The sequence below is a fragment of the Garra rufa genome, chromosome 1 (genome assembly GCF_049309525.1).
Source record: "Garra rufa chromosome 1, GarRuf1.0, whole genome shotgun sequence".
NCBI lineage: Eukaryota > Metazoa > Chordata > Actinopteri > Cypriniformes > Cyprinidae > Garra > Garra rufa.
In genome coordinates this window covers 3233210-3252612 of record NC_133361.1, presented here as the reverse complement: position 1 = coordinate 3252612, position 19403 = coordinate 3233210, and the positions used below count along the sequence as shown (strand labels likewise).

General features: G+C 41.3%; 2 long non-coding RNA genes across 2 annotated transcripts in view; both read right to left on the bottom strand.

Annotated features, from left to right (window-relative positions):
* Positions 1–2108, bottom strand: part of LOC141328207 (uncharacterized) — a 63947-nt gene extending 61839 nt beyond the window's left edge. Inside the window, exon 1 of the long non-coding RNA XR_012355169.1 lies at positions 2073–2108. This is a non-coding gene — a long non-coding RNA (uncharacterized lncRNA). The remainder of the gene's footprint in view (positions 1–2072) is intronic.
* A 934-nt stretch (positions 2109–3042) lies between these two features.
* LOC141328256 (uncharacterized) overlaps positions 3043–19403 on the bottom strand; it is a 39852-nt gene continuing 23491 nt past the window's right edge. The window contains exon 4 of the long non-coding RNA XR_012355174.1: positions 3043–3175. This is a non-coding gene — a long non-coding RNA (uncharacterized lncRNA). The remainder of the gene's footprint in view (positions 3176–19403) is intronic.

Genomic DNA, 19403 nt, shown 5'->3' with positions numbered 1-19403 from the left:
TAGTGATGCATATATGGGACGTCCTGAATAAGAACTGATTATTGTTTTTTTCTACTTATTAGAAATGGGGCTTTATAGCCTACCTCTCTAAATTGTAATAATGTCCCATATCTCAAAAAAGCTACAGTTAAATAGTTTCATATGTGGTGTGCATATAGTATGGGACGTTACTATTAACTGGAATGTCCACACTAGATTTTGAGAAGCTCATTGGTGTAGATTTGTTTTAGTCAACAGTCAATGAATCCAGCAGTCATTCATTCACCTTTACTACGACTTACAGCAGTCAAAAAAACGGTGTGCACCGCCACCTTCCCTCCAGAAACATCTGTGACCTGAGGGAAGGTTTCCACCTTTATTCTGTAAGCATTTAACCAAGAGTGACCCCTACTGGATACACATAGACATAACAATGGAAAGCAAAAACTAAAATAGCTCTTGCAGTAACTGATTACGTCACTTAGTTACTTTTTATGGAAAGTAACGCATTACTTATGAGTTACTTTGTAATCTGGGCAGGGCTTGCTTTTTTGTTGTTAATATATAAAAAGTAATTTTTACATCAAAAGTGAAATTAAAGGAAACGTAAAATGTAAATTCTCGTCTGTACAGTAGAGGGCGCAGCTCAAACTAACTGCATGAAGAACACGAAGCAGGAGAAGAAAGTTCAACACAAATGTCTCATTTCATATATATATATATATATATATATATATATATATATATATATATATAAATCCAGATAAAGCAGAGATCAAATAGTATATGGCCACACAAACATGACATACTGTGGTTTTAAGTGAAAACTAAACCAAACAATACAACTGCCTTTTTTAATTAAACAGTGGTTTACTGAACAAACTAATAAATGAAAGAAAAATATTTTCCCACCCACATTAATCAATCTTGTTTTCACGACAGATTCGTCCAAACAAACTTGAAATAATGCAGACTGATATATAATGAACATGCAACATACACTACAAAAATGCTTTTTTAAATTATATTTTTTTTGTCTTGTTTCCAGTCAAACATGTCTACAAATTCTTGAATCAAGAATTTTCTAGACAATTTTAGAAAAAAAAAAGTCGAAATTAAGTGCATTTTTGCTTAAACCAAGCTAAATAATCTGCCAATGGAGAAATGCAGAAAACAAGAAAAATAATCTTGTTTTCTGTTTGAAATTATTTTTTCTTACCCCATTGGCAGATTATTTTGCTTCTTATAAGATTTGTTTTAATTTGTTTTGCTGAAAAAAAGTCAATAGTTTGAAACAAGACAAAAAAAAACATCCATTTTTTTGCATTATACTGCAACTATTCATCAAAACTCTCCTCTATAGAGTGATTTTTTCTAGCTGACTATTGAGTTTATGTTCATTGAATGTGTCAATGTGATGTTTCTTTGTCTTTATGCGGCTGAAACACTGACTGATTTCTGAAGGTTTCACTGCAGTGATCTGTCAGCACACATTAAAGAGATCAACACCACGTTTATTGATTGAATCTCATCATAAAGCCCACAGGATTTGAAGATAAAGATGATTGTGGTCAGGATTACAGCAATACAGAACAGAAGATATCTTTTTGTAAGAGGCCTGATTTCAGACTGTGGGTCAGAGAAGCGCATTCAGAAAAAGAGTCTTGAACTGATTCCTGAAGGTGATGAGAGTCTCAGCAGATCATCTGGAGATCAACAGAGAGGAACAGAGACGGTGAAGGGTCTGGAAATACACTTTCTGCTTCAATGTGAAGGAAAATCAAGGTGCTGCTCAATCAGTTTGAACAGATTTTAGAAATTAACCGTGATGTTGATTCAAACCACTAGATGGCGATCAGCAACTGGACACTGAGTCGATTCACTGAGTCAATTCACTGAACTGATTCACTGAGTCGATTCACTGAACCAATTCTTGGATGATCAGATCTGACCATCACCAGATCCCTGTGAAACACACACATTCACACAACAGCAGACACTGATTCAGCATCTTACAACATCATCTGTCTGATTCAGCTCTTATGATCAAGTGATTCACTGAATCGGTTCACTTATCAGTTTGATTCACTCACCTGTTTTCTGGATCATCTTCCCCTTGAAAACACCTGGAAACAGACACTTGTTATTGCATATTGCCTGCTTATTCAGAAAGGTATTAAAATTGAGATCAAATGAATAAAACAATCTGTTAAAGATGATAAAATGATTAAAAATGACTGTTGGCATGAGTCTTAATGACTGAAGAATCGTGTTAGAGAGATCAGTCTCGACTCACCTGAAGATCCTTTTACGCAGCAAGAAACAGATCAAACCCAGAAGAAGAATGAAGATTAGGACAGAAATCCACCACAGCTGATCTGTAGATGTGAGAGAAATACATTCAACTGAATACATAAACTGATGAAAACAGCAGATCAATAAAAATGATAAATATTAGAAAGCAGAAGCACAGAGGTTTACCTTGAGTCACTTCATTTAGATCATCTTATGAAACACAAAGATCACAAATATGAGTCAATATGAGAAAAAAGACTGAAAGTGTATTGAGATGAGTTCAGTGTTTTATTAGTGAATAATCATCTGAAACTCACCTGAGTTTGGAGTCACTGCAGTTTGATTCCTCACTGAAAAACACATTCACAATCATCATCATTACCTTGAAGATTCAGTTCAACACAGAGTTTACTAAAGTGATTCTCTCACCTCTGAAGATGGTGTTCAGACTGAACTGTGATTACCAAAAAAAAAAACATTAGAGCAGCATTTATAGTTTTAATAAAGGATTAAATATGAAAACAGATGAATCTGATGTTGATAGAGAAATCATTTACTCCTGAAGTATCGCAGTGGATCTCATGATGAAGTTGATCCACACAGTGAGACGTAACCAGACGATCAGATGAGACAGAATTCACAGGATCAATCAGTTTGTGAGGAGCTGATGGAAGTGCTATCAGATGATCATCCTGATCAAATAAAGCATTATTATGAGTTTAATTGTGAATAATGGTATAGTTTGAGAGGACAGAAACACTCTCACCTGTGAGAACCAGAGCTGTTCGCAGTCAGACTGATGGAGGAGAGTGAATCTATCAGCAGGAACTCTGAACTCAAACCCGTCTGTGATCTGAATCTCTGCACACGTCACATTCACACTGCTCTCCATCACACAGCACTGAGAGACAGAACTATAACATAGAAAAATAAAATAAAATATGCATTTAAGAATGAGTGAAAATACACATTAAACACAAAACAAATATAAAGATTGTGTTTTGAAAGCAATATTATGAATGAAAATTTGTTTTTCACAGAAAGATCATACGACTTCAGAAGACTCTAGAAAGCATTATGACTGTTTACCACAGATCAAACACAGCCCTGAAGCCCTGAACATCAATGAAGAACCAGACGAGTCGTCTGCACATTCACTGCCTCCATATGCTGGAGCAATGCATCCCAAAAACATCCGATTTGACACCCTTTTACTAAATGACTTGTGATTTAACACATTCACATAAATGCTGAATTTAGTCATTCAGTTAACTGCACTTACTGCGAGCAGCATCATAGACCATTGCGTTATTTAAAGGAAAGGTTCATAAGTCAGTAAGTAATAATAAGTAGCTGAACTCAAGCTCTTAATCAACAAACTTGCAAAGGCGACTGATCAAAACTAAACTGCAGTCTATTAAAAGTCAAAGTATAAAAGTGAAACATTCAAACCGGAGCACTTCTGACAAACAAAACAACAAATATAACAAATATTTCACAGGCCTACCTCAAGCTGATCTTTGTCTGGAACACGAGCACAGAATACAGAATAAAACTCGGAAACCACTCGTTTTAAACAAAGACCAAACCACAAACTACGCCCATGAAAGTGAATAAAGATTTCACTAGACATGTCAAACATGGGCTGATTTCCTGCGAGAGCTGAAAACAAACTGTGGCTGATACAAATGCACATGGAAAACAGAAAGAATCTGTCTAGTTGAAAGTGTTTGACCCACAGTAGTTTTCAGTGCTTGTTCTGCAGATGCTGGAAATACTGAACCCACAAGATCTGCAGTTGAGTCACAGGAAACACTCACATCCGATTACATACATGAGCTTGACTCCTGAGCAGGCCGCCCCGCGGTGTAGGCAGTTTAGGCAAATGCTAAGGGCACAGTAGTACATCCAGGGGGCGCCAGAAATGGAGGAAGAAAAAACTGTAACTTCCACTATCCTTAAAACTACAGTAGTTGGTGTTATGACTTCAGAAAAGAATAAGCCCACACTAATTTAACTGCATCGCAAAGCCTAGCTACTAAGTAGTAGTAGTAATAATTTAAATAAATATATTAAATTATACACTCGATTTATCCCTTTTAATGGTATAAAGGCTGAAATTCCATTGTATAAGAGATTTAGTTTGTGTGTGAACCTGTATCTGCATAATAAATCATTATGCCTTAATATTCTCATACTGTTCATTTAGCTCTTAAAAAATGGTCATAAATTGCCTTAAATTGCTATTATATTTAAAACATTTTAATTGACAATTAGACTCCTGATCTGATTTTCTATATTTAAAAAAGTTAAAGGCTAGTTAAATTAATTTTCGAGTACCTCCCCGAAGGGCTACTAGAGATTTTGAAATTTTGCGAGCCCTGAAATCCTTGCATTTTTTGTGCCAACTCGTTTCTTTAATATCTTACTTTGCACAGTGCCGTATTTATATTGTATCTATAAGTTAATGTCACTTGTTTCCATTTTTTTATTTTGGGAGTATGTAAATCTAGTACTTTATGTAAGCTATTTATATTGGTAGTTCATATGTTTAATACATTTTTTTGCATTTGTTTCTTTAATTCTTTCTAAGTATTTTGAATGTGCAATTGCTTTATTTAAATAAAAGAATGTCCAAAACAAAGCTATTAAGTTTCTTATATGTGCACTAGCAGTGGAATTTACTGCAATGCAACGGGGCGCCACCTGAAATCTTGCCTATGGCGCCAAATTGGTTAGGGCCGGGCCTGCACCCGAGATCCTGTAAAGAGGTAAATATGACTGATGACATGAGCTCTTGACTGAATTCACATCAGATCCCTTTACGAGAAGCAGGGAAATGACAAAACAATGATGGAATCTACATAAAATTCAAGTTTAATGTGTAAAATCTCACTGTAGACCCCAAAGACTGTAGTATAGAAATGAGTTCATAATTCATAGAGAAATCAGAAAGTCAGTCTCAAAGTTCTGTGTCTCCACACCTGCAAACTAGTCCTCTGCAAACAGGAACTGGTTGATGAGTCAGAGACAAAAACATCCTGAATGCTCAGAAAAAACAGCATCATTTTGAGCAGCAGGTTTACAAAACTGTGTGTGTGTGCGTCTGATCATGACAGTCATTTCTCACACTTTTCTTTTGTTGTTTTCTGTGCCTCTCATGCTAAAAACATCATGTCTTCCTGTCACTGTTTTATGGCCTTGTTCTTTCTCTCTCCTCAGACAACTCTAGTACTGTTCTGTTTAATTGCTGCTTTGTTGTTGTTGTTGAACTGCACTTTCATCCAACATTTTATTTGTAAAGTGTCTCCTGAACGTCTTATTTGAACACATTCAACTCCAGCATTCTCAAAAAAACTGTAAAAAATGCTACGTTAAAAACCTGTGAAATGGTTAATGGTAAGTTCCCCTTCTATATATGGTGAAAAACTGTGTTGGACATTGCATGTAATTTTACGGTAGTATACAGTTTTCGGAAGTGAAAAAGTCAAATTTACAGTGAATAACTGTAAATTGACGCACAGTTTTATGTGTGTTACTGTGATGTGTTTAGTGTTTGTGTGAATGACACTGTGCACCTTCTATATGTGACCCTGGAGCACAAAACCACTTTTAAGAGTATATTTGTAGCAATAGCCAACAATACATTGAAAACTAGATTTTTGATTAGCAATATGCATTGATAAGAACTTCATTTGGACAACTTTCAAGGCAATTCTCTCAATATTTGGATTTTTTGCACCCTCAGATTGCAGGTTTTTCAAATAGTTGTATCTCAGACAAACATTGTCCTAGAGACACTAAATAGTTGTATGCCCTTAAAAAACAATATATCAATGGAAAGTGTATTTACTCAGCTTTCAGATGACGTAAAAATCTCAATTTCGACAAATGTACACTTATGACTGGTTTTGTGGTCCAGGGTCACTTATGTGTTATTATTTAAAACCACCTTGGTTTTAAATAATATGGGCTTTGGTTGATCATGTGATGTTGTCATCACCACCTGCTTTTGTTATCAGTGTAGTACAAAGTTACAAAACAGATTTCAGTACTTCAAAAGGTTGGTACATTACCATTATATCAGTTAATGAAATTAGGGTGTTTACCTGTAAAATTTTTTTACAGTAAAATTCTGGCAATGACAGCTGACAGTTTTTTTTACCATAAATTTGTTTACCGTTTTTTTTTTTTTTTACAGTGTATGGTTTCAAAGCAGATTGACAGATGAAGCATGTTTTTACATTACAGTTAAGAGGCCAGATCCAGACCGAATCTTCTGTAATCTCTATTCTTCAGGACGGGCATCGTGAGGTCGAAACAGAAAAGTTACTAACTGGACAACAACCATCCTTATGAGCTCATGGATGAGCAAACAATTTATATTCATGATTAAATACATGTTCATCATTCTAAGCAGGTATGATGCACATATTATGAATAAACAACGGTAGCACATTGATATCCAGTGTTGTTTAACATATAGATTATGGTACATAAAAGGGAACATTGTTTACAATTTGTGAACTTACAGTATGACTTCATCAGCATGAGTTTGCAGAAGAGCTTGCGGTTCATATAACCCTCTTAAGAGTCTTTCTATCTCAGAGAGATTTGCATGCAAAGAGGAAGTGAGAAGGGAACGAGTGACTGAAGACCATGTGTGTTTTATTTCATGTTTTGGTGGGCGGTATTTTATGCACAAACGAAAACAAAAACAAACTGCGTAGAAAAATCTGTCCCTATGTTTTATAATGTAATTTAAAAAGAAAAGGTTTCAAACTCTGAGTTGACCAGAGATAAGAAACTCTGGGCCTTCGGTTTCAGAACTGAGTTCAATCCAGTCTGAGCAGGCCGAGTTTAGCAATTGCACCATGACTATGAAGAAATAAGAAAAAAAGCAGGGAAAACCCCAAAATAATACATTATACAGTTTACAGCTTCCCGCATAAACCAAAATAAGTCTGACTTAAAATCAAAACGCAGCCTGGCCAAATCAAAAAAGAAAACCATCTCATCTCAGCGTTAGATTCAAAAAGAACCTATTGTCATTTTGATGGCATTTTTGACAAACTGCAAATGCTTGACATTTCAGATCTCACTTATTAGATCAGCACACCCCAATCTTCTCCATTACACAAGCACTGTTCCTCTGCGCTCCGAGTGAAACCATCATGACATGACTGTGCTTGATTTACAAGTAGAAAACATGTGGCAAACAGCACTTCCTGTGAGATCTCACACCTCACACCTTCAGACCAGATTACTATTTTAAACCATTTTACAGAAATTTGTCAAACATTTTAGAAATCCCCATTTGATATACATTTATATTTCAAAAAGGTACCAACACCAAAGTGTGTTTTAGAATTTTCAGTAAGATGGAAAATGGTTATCATTCTGCTGACCCCTTTAAGGATAGTTAGCAAACTGAATCCACACTGTATTTCACTTCATGAATTACTTTCACAAATGCAAAACATAAACGGCCGTGTTTAAGTAAAGATATAATAGTCAGTGTCAATATACTGGATCTGTGCGGTAGCTCTTAAAGTGACAGCAGCCTAATAAATATCTGTAACCTTAATGCTCATAATACAACTAAAGAAAGAGAGATATTTATTAACGAAGGATTAGTTAATAAATAGCAACTATTAATATAAATTAATGTTTAATTTCAATAAGTAAATGTCTGTTTGAAAGACTGAATAATGTTGTATGCATGTTGTTTTCCTTTAATGTTTTATTTTTCTCCTTTTACAATATTGGCAGAAAACCTGCGCAAACTGATACAGACATAGTCAGACCTGACTACTAAAAGAAGCTCGAAATGCTCAGACAGGAAGTGGAAACAGAACTGCACTTTCTATTCTATTCTGAAGTTTCTGATTGAATCACTCTTTTCACTTTTTGAATCACTTTTAGAGTAGTCAATGTGCAGCTCGTAGGAGTATATATTTACAGTCCTCTGAAAATAACTCAACACACAGCCATTATTGTCAAAAGAGCTGGCAACAAAAGTGAGTACACCCTAAATGAACTTGTCCAAAGTGTCAATATATTGAATATATTGTGTTAGCACCATTGTTATCTGGCACTGCCTTAATCATCCTGGGCATGAAATTGACCAGGGCCTGTATTCACAAAACATTTTATCTTAGCAAGAGTTCTCCTAAATAGCAGTAAAAGTTTTTAGCTAAGAGTTTTCTCCTAAAACCTATTCACAAAGCTGCTGAGACCAACTTTTACTCAGGAATATAAAGAAGTCTTAAGCTGAGAGTAAGGGGCGGGGTATTGTTGTATCACGTGTCTTTTATTCAGAACAAAAACACTTACAAGTTACGTCAGCAGGGGGCAGTATAACATCATTTGAACAGTGTTAAATTACCTTTTTTTTCCTTTTACAACACTCCCACTTAATTTTACGCTGGAATTTAAGTACTTAAACAATTTCCATAACTAAGATCAGTACTCAACCTCACAAATAATGTCAAAAATAATAAATCCTTACAAACTTTCCTTATTATTTTTTTCAGTTGCATTGTGTACAATTTTCATAACATATTGAACAGTAAACTGTACAGTAAGCATATTACACAGATTTAAACAGGGTAAAGCCCGATTTCTCTCCTAAGGTATTCAAACCTTTGTCTTGTCAGCGGCTTAGTCAAGATATCTGCCTTCATATCAACTGTTGGACAATACTGTACTTGTATTTGTCCATTCTGCACACATTCACGAATGTAATGGTAGCGAATGTCTATGTGTTTAGTTCTTGAATGATTGACTGGATTCTTTGTGATTGCGATGGCTCCTTGATTGTCCTCCATGATCACTGTAGGTGAGTCACTCATTCCAAGTTCAGTCAGTAATCGCTTCAGCCAGGTACCTTCTTGAGCTGCCTGGCTGAGTGCAATATACTCAGCTTCTGCTGTTGACAGTGCAACTGTTGCCTGTTTCTTGCTGAGCCAACTTACTGCTCCTCCACTCAGGAAAAACATATTTCCAGTTGTTGAGCGACGGTCATCCTGATCTCCGGCCCAATCAGCATCTGAGAAACCAATCAAAGTTCCTGACTCTGACTGCTCATACTTAAGGGCAAGATTCACTGTACCCTTCAAGTATTGAAGAACTCTTTTCACAGCTGTCAGATGTGCAGTGTTTGGATTTGCATTGAACTTTGACACAACACTCACTGCTAGTAGAGACCTGCAATCCCGCGGGAGTACCGCGGGACCCGCGGGACCCAACGCAACAGAGTGCGGCGCGGGACAAAACTTGATGGGCGAGTGCGGGTGCGGGCGGGTAGAGCTCGTGTGTGTGCGGGACGCGGGAAAATAAAATGATTCGCGGGACTCCCGCAAAATAGAAATATCTAAACATATAATATCTAAAAACAAAAAATTGTTATTCATCTATTGCACAAAAGCAGCAAGAACAACATAAATATGATCAGTAAGCGCAAGAATAGGCAGTTTCGGTTTAAAACTTGTTTGAAGTGTGAGCAATGTTGCCATCTGCTGATTTCTGGAGCGCATCGCCAATCAGTGGTGTTTAAGTTAAAATCCACTCACTGCTCAAAAGTATTGAACAGTGCTGAATATTGGGTGCTTACAAATTACAACACTCAAAGTGTAGACATGTATGAAAGATTAATTGTGCATAATATCCATTGTGTTATAAGAGCTTTATGAGATGTCAGCTTTAAAGGAGCCTTGTTTGTTTGCATTCTGCCGTAGATGCACGCATAGCTCATGTTTGCTTTTTATTAAGAATAACAGTGGTTTGTGAATGTTGATGCTTAGTCTAAATAACACATATTTTATCCAGAGCGTTTATGCTGGGGTCTAGTGGAACTTACAAGATGTTATAGAACTGTTTCATGTAAATTCAATCGATGTACAGAAAAAATCAATATAGATTAATTTTATGCGGGCTTTTGCGGGCGGGAGCGGGACAAATCATGAATGTCGCGGGCGGGAGCGGGACGAGATAACGTATATTTTTGCGGGAGCGGGCGGGCGCGGGACACAATCTTGCGGGAGCGGGCGGGAGCGGGACTGAAAAATCCGTCCCGCGCAGGTCTCTAACTGCTAGTGCTATGTCTGGTCGTGTGGCCATTGCTGCATACAACAAACTACCTACTTGGGTTCACAGGTTTACTGACACCATCATCTTTTCTTAACTTTACATTTGCATCAGCAGGGGTTGCAATGGGATTAGCATTACTCGTTCCATACTTCTGGAGGATGGCTTCAATGTAATGCCTCTGATGCAGAAAGACACACTTCTTTGCTCTGTCTTGAACAACAGAGATGCCCAGGATATAGGACAGCTCCCCCATGTCCTTCATCTTGTAGCGCCTTTTTAGAGCTTGTTTCAAATCATCCATGCTTTCTGTTGATTCTGTGATCAAAATCAGATCATCAACATACACAGCTAGAATCTCTAGCTCCTGTCGAGATCTCACGAACACACATGGGTCTGATGTGCTCTGTTTAAAGCCAATGTCTTTCATGAACTCTGTGAAAGCCTTGCTCCAACAGCGAAGAGACTGTTTAAGCCCATATATTGACTTTTTCAGTTTGCATACAAGATGTTCCTGTCCTGGTTTGATGTATCCCTCTGGTTGCTCCATGTAGATTTCTTCTTCCAGGTGTCCATTTAGGAACGCAGTTACTACATCCATCTGGTGTACATGTAGATTATTCTGGACAGCAAAAGACAGTAATGTACGAATCGAGCTGAATCGTACCACAGGTGAAAAAGTTTCATCATAGTCAGCACCATACATCTGTGAGTAACCCTTAGCAACGAGTCTACACTTGTGTCTCTCCACTCGTCCGTCACTGTGATGCTTGACTTTGAACACCCACCTCGATCCTATTGCCTTGCGATCCTTTGGTAAATCCACCAAGTCCCATGTCTCGTTTTCTAGCAGTGACTCAAATTCCAAGTCAGCCGCCTCCTGCCATTCCTTTGCATTAGGACTCATTAATGCCTCTTTTAGTGTGCTTGGCTCTGTAACACAACACATACTGGCAATATGATCAACAGTTACTTTGTCAGCAAACTCATCATATCCATATCTCTTTGGAGGTTTCCTGATTCTGCTGCTTTCTCTAGCAGATTCCCTGACAGTGGACTCATCAGCTGGCGTTTCCCGTTCATCAGTATCGATGGATATTTCCTTCTCTGAACAGGATACTTCCACTTCCTGTTTCCAGCTGAAGTCAGATTCATTGAAGATGACATCTCGACGAATGAGAATCCTCCTTTTTTCTTCATCTAAGAGACGGTAGCCCTTTGCATTGTTTGCGTAACCCATGAAGCGAAGTTTCACAGCTTTCTTGTCAAGTTTTCTTCTCTCTGTGTCTGGAACATGTGCATAAGCAACACAGCCAAATACTTTCATGTGACTCATGTCCGGCTTTTTGCCATTCCATCTCTGGTAGGGTGTCACTTTCTTCAGAACAGATGTGGGCAACCTGTTCTGTATATATGCTGCAGTTGCTACAGCCTCTGCCCAGTACATTTTTGGCAACTTAGCATGAGACAGCATACTTCTGGCTGCTTCAATCAGTGTTCTGTTTTTCCTTTCAGCAACACCATTTTGCTGAGGTGTGTGAGGTACAGTCATCTCATGGTGGATACCTTGAGCTTTCAAGTATTCTTGAAATTCACTGGATGTGTATTCTCCACCATTATCTGTTCCCTTTTGAAAGCTACAGTTGATGCTGCGCTGCTAAGCGCATTGGGAACGTCTTTAGATGTGACCAGCTGTGAATATTGTGTGTAAAACGTCAATACAATTGACTAGACGGCAGTATAGCCTCGGTTGGTGACGTCACCGGAGCGCACGCGCACGAGGCTATATATAGATGTGCCACAGGTGCATCATCAGGTCTTTTGTCTTCAGATCACTCTGTGCATGTGTGTGTCAAGAACTCTCTCTTTCTCGCTCTTTGATCTTGCTAGGAGTTAGTTTTTTCAGGCAGTGTGCAGAATCATTTCTTCTCATTTCTCTACCTTTTCTCTCTTCCTTTTAAGAGTTTAAAAAAGAGTAAAATGAGTCAGCGAAGCAATAAGCGTTGTGTTCCTCCATGCTCTCGTCCTATGACTGAGCTGGATACACACGATTATTGTTTCGTTTGTTTGGGGGAAGAGCATGCGGTTCTGGCGTTGGAGAAAGGCGGGTGCGAGCATTGTGACCAGCTCCCGGTCAGAATGCTGCGTGCCCGTCTGAACTATTTCCAGTCCGCACCCACATTAACGTCGTGGGGCTCGCATATGGATTTGGTGCACGAGCAAGAGACGGGTCCGTCCCTTTCGCTTGCCGTGTCACCAGATCCTAACATCCCTTCTCATGATCTCGAAGCGCGCTTCGGTGCTTCTTCGGTTCATGAGGGGGATGATGTATCTCTCGGTTCGTCTGAGCACGAGCGGCCAGCCTCTGAGCATTCCTCTCGTGAAAATAAATCTGTAGAGGAGTTACTGGAGGTGGTCACTCGTGCTGTGGACAGGTTGCAGCTTGACTGGCCAGACGAACAAGAGACCCCCAAACGAAGCAAGCTTGAGGATAGGTTTCTGTCCGGTGGCAGAGGGGAGAAGAAACAAAAACCTCTCCCCTTTTTCGAGGACCTCCATGACGAACTATCTAAGTCATGGAGTAAGCCATATACTTCTCGTGTGTTTGTGCCCTCGACGTCGACTTTTTCAGCTATCGTGGGTGCAAATTCACGAGGATATATGGAGATGCCTCGGGTCGAAGAGACGCTCGCGAGCTATCTCTCACCCGAATCGGCATCTTCATTAAAGAAACCTACCCTCCCTACTAAGCCATGTCGCACAACATCTGCTTTAGTGGGAAAGGCTTATCAAGCTGCAGGTCAGGCTGGTGCTGCGCTGCACACAATGGCTGTGTTACAGGCATACCAGGCTGACCTGTTGAAGGACTTGAGTGCAGGCAGTAATATCGACGAGTAAGCTTTCATCGAGCTTCGTCGAGCCACAGATTTGTCTCTCCGTGCGACCAAGCAAACGGCTCGCGCTATCGGTCGCTCTATGAGTGCTTTGGTCAGCACGGAGAGGCATCTGTGGCTGAATCTAATGGGAATAAAAGAGAAAGACTGCATATTCCTGCTGGATTCCCCTGTTTCTCCCTCTGGTTTATTCGGAGACTCGGTTAACACCGTGGTCGAAAGATATAAAGAGGTGAAAAAACACGAGGAAGCGTTTGTACAGTTTCTTCCTCGCCCGCACTCAAGGGGAGGGGCTGTCTGCCACCCAGTCCCACCCCGGTCCTTCAACATCCAGGGAGGCTAAAAAGCAGAGCGCGGCTGAGCGTGCTCCTCCTCGTAAAGATTGGGGACAGGCTCGCCGCGCTCAACAACCTCCCAAGCCAGACCTCAGGACCATTATCAATAAAAAGAAAAAGTCCTGATGGTTTGGCGCCCAATCTGGTGGGGGTAGTCCCCCGCGGGATGGGGCGTGTTCTACATCACTTCGCCCCTTCCCGCTACCCTCACAAAACCTCTCCATCCCCGCCACTCCTCGTGCCTCGGGGGGCAGCGGTTTCCAGCGAAATGTTAGATGTTCCGTCGTTTTCGGCTGTCATTCCGGACACGGGACATCTAACATCCCCTCAAAAGGAAGTATTAAAATTAATACCACTCTCAGAGAGTCTGGCAGCGTGGAAACTTCTGCCAGGCATCTCAGAGTGGGTATTAAGCACAGTACAGATAGGATACAGAATCCAATTCAGTCGTCGTCCTCCGCGTTTCAACGGCGTGGTTCACACTTCCGTAAAACCGGAGATGATGCACGTACTGTCACAAGAGCTAAGAACTCTTCTGAGCAAGAGGCCATAGAACATGTTCCTCTGCCAGAGAGAGAGTCAGGCTATTACAGCAGATACTTCCTGGTTCCCAAGAAGGATGGGGGGCTGCGTCCAATCTTAGATCTTCAAGGCTTAAACCGTTCAGTCAAAGCACTCAAGTTCAAGACGTTAACTGTCAAGATGGTCGTGACGCAAATCCAACATCGCGATCGGTTTGTCACGATCGATCTGAAAGACGCATATTTTCACATTCAAATATTGCCACAACACAGGAAATTCCTGAGGTTCGCTTTCGGGGGCGAAGCGTACCAGTTTCGGGTTCTTCCATTCGGCCTAGCCTTGTCACCCCGCACTTACACAAAATGCATGGATGCAGCACTGGCTCCATTACGACTCCAGGGCATCCGCATTTTGAACTACATCGACGATTGGCTAATACTGGCACAATCGCGAGAGTTGGCGCTTCAACACAGAGACATCATGTTGGCTCATTTAGTTTCTCTAGGGTTGAGACTCAACACCAAGAAGAGTGTTCTTTCTCCTGCCCAGAGAACGATTTATCTCGGGATCGTTTGGGATTCGATCACGATGCGGGCACAGCTGTCTCCCGCTCGAATCGAGACTATTCGACAGACAATGAGCAAACTCAAGCTAGGTCGAGACTGTACTGTTCTTCAGTACCAGGAAATGTTAGGCTTCATGGCTTCAGCATCCACGGTGATTCCTTTGGGGCTGTTGCACATGAGACCGTTTCAGTTGTGGCTAAAAGCCAGAGGATTTCATCCAAGAGCCAATCCTCAAAGGCAAATAAAAGTGACGCACCGCGGGCTTCGTACACTAACTCCGTGGTTCAGACCCCGGTTCCTTACCTTGGGTCCCACTCTAGGGGTGTCCTGTCGTCGCAAACTGCTAACGACGGACGCCTCCCTGACGGGCTGGGGAGCGGTCTTAGATGGTCGTCCAACCCAAGAGGAATGGGAGGGTCATCAGCTCGATTGGCACATCAATTGCCTCGAGTTGATGGCTGTATTTCTGGCTCTGAAATACTTTCTCCGTCAGTTAAGAGGCTGTCATGTCTTAGTGCGGGTGGACAATACAGCAGCAGTCTCTTATATAAATCACCAGGGAGGTCTGCGCTCAAGCAATCTGAACAGATTAGCGAGGCGCATTTTTCTCTGGGCCCAGGAAAAGTTCCTGTCACTCAAGGCAGTTTACATTCCAGGGCACTTGAATGTGGGAGCAGACTTACTGTCCAGACAGACATTACCGACGGGCGAGTGGAAACTCCACCCGGAAGTAGTGAATCTGATATGGACCAGATTTTATCAAGCGGAAGTGGACCTCTTCGCCTCCGAACAGACAGCGCAATGTCCCCTTTACTTCTCTCTGAGTCACCCAGCTCCGTTGGGTCTGGATGCGATGGCGCACTCATGGCCCAATATGCGCCTGTATGCGTTTCCTCCAGTCTCTCTGCTCCCGGGGGTTCTAGCCAGAGTTCGCCAGCAAGGGTCTTGCCTCTTATTGATAGCGCCGTGTTGGCCGAACAGAGTTTGGTTCTCAGAGATAATATCACCTTCTATCGCAGGCGGGGGAACAATATTCTATCCCAGGCCCAACCTGTGGAAACTTCATGTTTGGCCCCTGAGGGGAACCAACTGAGGGACACTGGGCTTTCACCTGCCGTTATTGAGACCATCCTAAGTGCTAGGGCTCCCTCCACTAGGAGGAATTATGCCTTTAAATGGGGCATCTTTGAAACTTGGTGTGCTGCACACAATGTAGATCCAGTTAACTGCCAGATTGCTTCAGTGCTGGACTTCATGCAAGAAAAATTATTGTCAGGCACCTGCCCCGCTACTCTTAGGGTATATGTGGCCACTCTTTCGGCTTGCCACGCTCTGATTGATGGGGCACTACTTGGGAGGCACCCTCTGCTCTCCCGCTTCCTTCGTGGAGCCAGGAGACTGAGGCCTCCAGTGAAAACCAAGATCCCTTCTTAGGACTTAGCTATATTCCTTGAGGGTCTGGTTGAAACCCCGTTTGAACCTTTAGAATCAGCGTCTGACAAACTTCTGACTCTAAAAATGGTTTTTCTAATGGCAATAACTTCCTTGAAAAGAATTGGGGATATGCAGGCTCTGTCTATCGCGCCATCCTGCTTAGACTTTGCCCCAGGAATGGTGAAGGTTATTTTGCATCCTCATCCTGATTATCTGCCTAAAGTGCCATTCTCGGCTGTACATCCGGTCATTTTAGAAGCCTTCTGTCCTCCATCGTTCACAACGCTGGAGCAGGAGAAATCTCATAGACTGTGTCCAGTCCGTGCTCTGCAGGCTTACATCCACCGCACTAGCCAGTGGCGTAAGTCGGAGCAACTCTTCGTCTGTTATGGCCCCCATAACAGAGGCGCGGCTGCCACCAAGCAGACCATCTCTCATTGGGTCAGGGATGCTATAGCTCTTGCCTATGAGGAGCGTGGTCAAGCTTCGCCTATAGGCCTAAGGGCTCACTCCACCAGGGGGGTCGCCTCGTCCAATGCTCTGGCAAGGGGCACTCCCCTACAACAAGTTTGTGATGCGGCAGGCTGGTCCTCTCCGCACACATTCATAAGATTTTATAGCTTGGATGTTCATGCCACTCCGGGCTCTCATGTCCTTGAGTCGACATCACAAGCTAGTGTCTAGGCCTTCTTGCGTTCTTGTGAAACACACCTACACAACCGTAGGAGTCCAGACATATTCAAGCACGTCGGCGTGGGTATTCTCATTCCCAATGCGCTTAGCAGCGCAGCATCGACTGTAGCTTTCAAAAGGGAACAAATCTCGGGTTACTTGAATGTAACCTTGTTCCCTGAGAAAGCGGAACGAGATGCTGCGCTACTCTGCCGTGCTGAAGATGTCCCAGGACTGCTCTTCAGACAAAATATCTGATGATGCACCTGTGGCTCATCTATTTATAGCCTCGTGCGCGTGCGCTCCGGTGACGTCACCAACCGAGGCTATACTGCCATCTAGTCAATTGTATTGACGTTTTACACACAATATTCACAGCTGGTCACATCTAAAGACGTTCCCAATGCACTTAGCAGCGCAGCATCTCGTTCCGCTTTCTCAGGGAACAAGGTTACATTCAAGTAACCCGAGATTTGTTCTCAGCCTTGTGACTTTTTGTCCACACTCATTGGAGAATGTTTTTTCAAATTCCTTGAATTTGCTCAGAACTTCACTTTTTTGTTTCAGGAAGTAGACCTTGCAACATCTGGAATAATCATCAATAAAAGTTACAAAGTACTTTGCTCCACCTATTGACTCAATCTGCATAGGACCACAGACGTCACTATGGATCAACTGCAACTTACGTTTGGAGCGAATCTCTCCCACTGGCTTGTGTGGTTTTCTGGACAGCTTTCCCTCCACACAGGCTTCACAGAAGGTAGCTTCTTTCTCTGCAGTAAAATCCACTCCATTTACCAGATTTTGGAGTTCCTTTAATTTGCTGGTGTGACCCAAGCGCTGATGCCACAGCCTGTCTGTTACTGATGCACTTGATGCACCATGACAAACAGGCAAACTTCCTTTGACGTTTAGCTGATATAGACCATCAGATCTTTGTGTTCCCATCCCATGGAGAGTTCCATCTTTTCCATGTATGTAGCAGGTAGACTTATTGAACTGCACTGTATTTCCTTTTTCGTTGCAGCTCCCACTGAGAAAAGATTTCCGGATAGCTTGGGAACATACAGCACATCATACATTGTGACATTTTTTACATCACTGACTTTGAATGTCATTTTAAGTTTGATGTTGCCAAGCCCTAGTGCATCCACAACCCTGCCGTCACCAAGTTTTACAGACTGTGGCTCTGAAAACTGTTGGTAGTCTTGAAGACATTCTTTATAGCAAGTCATGTGCTTTGATGCTCCAGAGTCAATCAACCACTGAGCCTGTTGTGACATATCATTCTGATTAGTCTCTTTAACTACAAAAGCACTCTCGGATGACTCTTCAGTATCTTCACACATCATATTTTTGGCCTTGTGGATTTTATTTTTCCTTTTTCCTCTTGGACAGTCACGCTTTATATGACCTTCTTTTCCACATTTGTAACATCTCCATGAGCTGGATCTGTCAGCTTCGACTGCCTTAGAATTAGGCTACATATCTCCACGAACTTGCGTTGACATGGCTGATGCACCACCCGAGGCAGCTCCATTATCATCTGCTTGCGCTCTCTTTTGTTCTTTATTTATTAATGCTTGCTGAACAAACTGCAGTGTCAAAGTGTCCATCTTTGTTTCTAATGCAGTGACAATTGTTGCATAGCTTGATGGCAAACTACCCAGAAGAGTTACAATCTGGTCTTCCTCTTCAATTATAGCACCTATAGCTCCAAGCTTGTCAGTCAGTTCCTTCATTCGTTTTAAATGTTCAGTTAAACTTTCTCCTTCCTTCATTTCACATCTGAAGTATTTTTTCTTTAGGAACAGTTTATTTGCAAGAGTATCTCTCTTAAGCGTGCAGAACAACCACCCAATAAAGCATTACAATAATCTACCCTTGAGGTCATGAACGCATGAATTAATGTTTCAGCATTTGACATTGATAGCATAGTAATTCGATATATTTTTAAGATGGAAAAATGCGGTTTTGCAAATGCTAGAAATGTGGCTTTCAAAGGAGAGATTGCTATCGAATAGAACGCCTAGGTTCCTAACTGATGACGACGAATTTACAGAGCAGCCATCTAGTATTAGACTGTGTTTTAGGTTATTACTTGTAGAGGTTTTAGGTCCAATAATTAACACCTCTGTTTTTTCAGGATTTAACAGTAAGAAGTTATTCACCATCCAGTTTTTAATATCAGCTATGCATTCTGTTAGTTTTTCGAATTGATATGTTTTGCCGGGCTGCGAAGAAATATAGAGCTGAGTATCATCAGCGTAACACTGAAAGCTAACACCATGTTTCCTGATGATATCTCCCAAGGGTAACATGTAAAGCATAAAAAAGTAATGGCCCTAGTATTGAGCCTTGAGGTACTCCATACTGCACTTGCGATTTAAATGATACCTCTTCATTTATTGCCACAAACTGATGACGGTCAGATAAGTACGATTCGAACCAAGCCAGTGCACTACCATTATTGCCTACATAATTTTCAAGTCTATTTAAAAGAATGTTGTGGTCAATAGTATCAAACGCAGCACTAAGATCCAGTAGCACTAATAGGGAGATGCAACCACGATCGGTTGACAAGAGCAGGTCATTTGTAACTCTAATAAGAGCAGTCT